Raw genomic sequence first — 4,852 nt, forward strand, 5'->3', positions numbered from 1 at the left:
ATGTATTCAGACCACCATCCCTCCCTCCCTCCCTCCTCCTCAGATTGTCCTTACAGCAATCGCCCTCTCATTCTCCTGCTTTCAGTTGAGGGACATTTAAAGGGACCGAGATCAGCCGGCTGACAGCAGGTCCCACCCACAGCCTTCAACATCCAATCAAAGGCAAGGGGTCGTGCCAGCCACCAATCATACATGAGATATTACAGTCGCTGCCAATGAAAACATAGATACGCAAATAATGTTCGCCAATCACAGTCCAGTTGAGTTGGACCAATTGGGAGAAGGGTTGGTGGACCAATGAAAATGCAGGGTTCAGCACACGCACCAATGAAAGCTGTGCCCTTTGCTAGTGCTCAGGCTAGACTGGAAGATCAGTTCATCTGTCAAACTGCAGGCAGAGTGTGAGCTGCAGAGCACCAAACAAACACACAGCTATTATTTCACGCTACCCGTCTGTAGACAGGACAACCCAATATGTGGCATCCACCAGCCTTCGCATTGCAATGTAAAATTAGGATTGCAATGTGTTCTCAACAAAACACCCGGTCTGTTTACCCTGTTTCGAACAGACCCAGAAGCAATTAGATTCTTTGAGGCAATCACACACTGGCAAGGCATGCAGATGTCAGACTGTGAGAGCAAAGCCTATAATTTGAATGAACCCTGAGGTGAAATTACAGCCTTGTAATCACTCCCTGGTATCTATTATTGTGTTTATAATGCAAACAACATAATACTATTTTAATTCGTTGTACCACACGTGTATAGTTGATATCCTCACTTGTATTTGAATAACACCTGAACTTACCATCTTTTCAGTCTCACGAGGCACATGCACACCCTTGTTTTCAACCAGTTTTGCCCCAACTGTGTGTAATCATAAAATGTTTTTAAAAGCTTGCTAATCGTACAAGCGCTGCAAAAGAAGGAGCCAGGAATTCACAAAAATGTGAAACTCTCAAGAATCATGTGAAGGAAACCATAAAAGTTCAAGATCCCAAATATTACACAGCGCCATATTATCCTGCCATCACTGGGAATTGTTTATTTTCACAGTGTGTTAACCCAGTTAAAATAAACAAACACATAAGCAGAACACTGGGAATTTGAAATAGCAGGAAATGGTGGAGGTAATCAGTAGGTAGTTCCTGAGGAAAGGCAGAGGCAATATTTCAGAAGATCATCAAGTTGAGAAGTTAATCCGGTTTCTCTCTCCACTTGGCTGTCAGGGATGCTGAGTATTTCAACATTTTAAAAAAAATTAAAGCCAAATAGAATGTGATGAAATGAAGGATATCAAACTTGATTGAAATATGCTGAATATTTGGACTGCAGCAGCAAATAATTTCCACACTAATTATAATCTATTGGCAGATGGAATTGCTCACAATGAGTTGGACGGTTTGTTGTTTTATAATAGGGATGTCTGTGACAGGGTAAGTGTTACAAGAAATAAATGTCAATCTCACAGGAAATGACTCGAATAAAAGCAAAATGCTGCAGATGCTGGAAATCTTAAATAAACCAGAGAAAATTTGGAGAAACTAGGTCTTCCAGCATCTGTGGAGAGAGAGGGAAAGACACAGAGTTAACTTTTCAAGTCTGGTATGACTCTTCCTCAGCACCAAGACTGAACTTGCAATGTTAACTCTGTTGCTCTGTCAGACCTAGTTTCTTGAGCTGCTGTCTAGTTTGTTTCCTAAGAAATGATTGTTACTTATGTGACAACTGCTAATAGATTAAAAATCCAATATCTGCCTGATCTTTTGGTCAGTAATTTTCCATTATAAATTCTTGTGCCCATTTTTATAATGATAATTAGTCACGTACGCATCTCATGTTGTAACTATACCTTGTTACCAGTGGTACGCCTTAATTTTTCACTAACTTTTCAACTCCAACTGCATAGAAACCAACTTTTTGTTTCCGCTTGCAAAATTTCTGTAAGCTTTATCAAAGGAAATGCCAAATATATATCTTTAAAGTGGGAGCTGAGGATTACAAACTCTCCAGGATTGACCTGATCAGCAGAAGTGAACTATTAATCTGTAAGGACCAAATCTGGGGGCACGGGGAGGAATCACAGGGAACATTAAGAAATACAGTTGTTTCATTTTTTGAGCACTTCCGCTAATTAGTTGGAAAGATAACAACTGAATGGGAACTTAACTTTGATTTTTGAAAAAAAATGTTCATGGAATGCAGGTATTGCTGTGGATCCGAAGGGACACGTAGGCTAGACCCGGTAAGGATGGCAGATTGCCATTTTAAAAGACATTAGTGACCAGATGGGTTTTTATAACACTTGAAAGTAGTTACGTGGTCATCGTTATGTTAGCCTTCTATTTCAGACTTTCTGAATTAACACTACATCACTGCCTTTCTCAAACTGGAGATTCAGAATCATTCAATCAGGTGATAAACTGTCTGGTCACTTTACACTTTATGTGTCGCAAGACATGGATGCACAAAGGGAAAGAGTTTGGGATAGGGTGTTTGAGGGTGAGAGGCCATGAGATGAAGCCTCCTGCAGAAAGTCCAGCCACAGTAAACAACCCTGGACTGCTATCCCTGAGGAATTAACCCCCTAACATGCAACCCTGCTTTGATGTCCCCTGTGCAAAACATTGGGAGCATTGCATTAAAATATCCCAGTCGAGAGTGTGGTGCTGGAGAAACACAGCAGGTCAGGCAGTATCTGAGGAGCAGAAGAATCGACATTTTGGGCAAAAGCCCTTCTTGATCTCCAGCATCTGCAGTCCTCATATTTACCTGTTAAAATATCCAACGTTAACTACACTTCCTGTTGACTTCTTCCATTCCTGTCCAAATTATTACATCCCTCGTTGAAAATTCTTATGTAAACCCAACTTCAGAATCCCCACCATGTGGAAGCAGGCCATTCACCCCACATCTCAGCCACCCTATCCCTGTAACCCCACATTTCCCATGGCTAGCCCACCTATCATACACATCCCTGGACTCTGGGCAATTTAGCATGGCCAATTCAGCCTAACCTGCACATCTTTGAACTGTGGGAGGAAACCAGAGCACCTGAGGAGACCCACACAGACACTGGAAGAACGTGCAAATTCCACCCAACTGAGGGTGGAATCGAGCCCTGGTCCATGGCACTGTGAGGTAGCAGTGCTGAGCACTGAGCCATCATGCCACCATAATGTAGAGAACACAGTAGTGCTGCAGCTTCCTCATGAGGATGCCAAAACCAACACTAGAAAGGTTCCTGTTCACCAAGTCTCCTTAGACAGCGCCTTCCAAACCCATAACCTCTGCTAGCGAGAAGGACAGGTCAGCAGATACATGGGAACACCTCCACATGCGGATTCCCGTCCAAGACACTCACCATTCTGACTTGGAAATAGATTGCCACTTTTTCAATGTCGCTGGGTCAACATCCTTGAACGTCCTGCCAAGGGGCACTGTGGGTGCATCTACTCCAAATAGACTGCAGCAGTTCAAGACGGCAGCTCATCACCATCATGTAAGGATAGCTAGGGATATGACAATAAATGGTGCCCAGCCAGTGACATCCATACCCTATTTAGGCTTAAGAGCAATTTTAATTCAGGCATGGGCAGGGAAACCATTGATGCTTTCCTGCCACGTTAAGACAAATTTGGATACATCAGCAAGGAGAAGATGTTTAAAGGGATAAATGCAGGGAAATGCTTCCCCTGGCTATGGTGTCAAGAACCATGGGGCACCATTTCAGAACAAAAATCATTTACGATTGAATTCCATCACTCAGAGAGTGATAAATAATTGGAATTCTCTACCCAGACAGCTGTGGAAGCTTAGTCATTTTGTCAGTTCCACACAGAGTTTAATTGATTTCTAGTTATCAACAACATCAAGGCATATGGGGATTGTGTGGGAATATGGTGCTGTGATAGATGATTAGCCATGATCTGGAAAGACAGAGCAAGCTTGAGGGACTGAATCGCCTACTCCTGCTCCAATGTTCCTATGTTCCTGCAACTTATTTGGCAACCCATCTTCCAAACACTTGGAATAAAATCAGGGATATATGAATTGTTGTTGTTCACAATTGATTTGAAGAGGAGACCATTTCAACCATGTTTCCAATCCTATCACACCCATTGTCCATCTATGATGAGCCATGCTGACTTTCTCATTGAAAAATATCCCAAGAGAGATGATAATTTTGTATGAAATCCACTTTACGAACGCAAGGTGATGAATTCAAGGGTAGGCAAAGACCTAGTGGTATTGTCGCTGGACTATTAATACAGAAACAACTTCAGCTGGCAGTTCATTCCACACACGAACCACTCCCTGTGTAAAAGGATTACCCCTCATGTCCTATTTAAAATTTTCTCCTCTCACCTTAAAAATATGTTCTCAGCATAATTTAACTCCTCCACCATAAGGAAAAAGACCTTTGTTATTCACCTTATCTATGCCCCTCAGAATTTTATAAACCTCTATAAGGTCACCTCTCAATCTCCTACACTCCAGAAAAAAAAGGTCTCAGCTTATCCAGCCTACCCTTGTAGTTCAAACCTACCATTCCTGGCACCATCCTGGTAAGTCTTTGGAGTAAAGTACAAAGTTCATTAATGAAGTGATAACAATCCGTTTACCACAGCAGCAGCAGTCTGTGACCCCTGATCAAAGCCAGTGCTTCTTGAATATGTCCACCTGACTATACCCCAAGCCCCAGTGAGGAACTGAAATAAAGCTTCTTACTTAAGTACAGTTTCACATCCACAAGACCTTCCAAAGTGCTTTACAATGAAGGGCTTTTGAAGAGCAGTCCCTGTTGTCATGTAGGAAAGGCAGCTGCAAATTTGTACATGGTAAGCTCCCA

Source organism: Chiloscyllium plagiosum, unplaced genomic scaffold (genome assembly GCF_037043375.1).
Source record: "Chiloscyllium plagiosum isolate Xiang-an unplaced genomic scaffold, Cpla_swu_hap1 HiC_scaffold_25, whole genome shotgun sequence".
Classification (NCBI taxonomy): Eukaryota; Metazoa; Chordata; class Chondrichthyes; order Orectolobiformes; family Hemiscylliidae; genus Chiloscyllium; species Chiloscyllium plagiosum.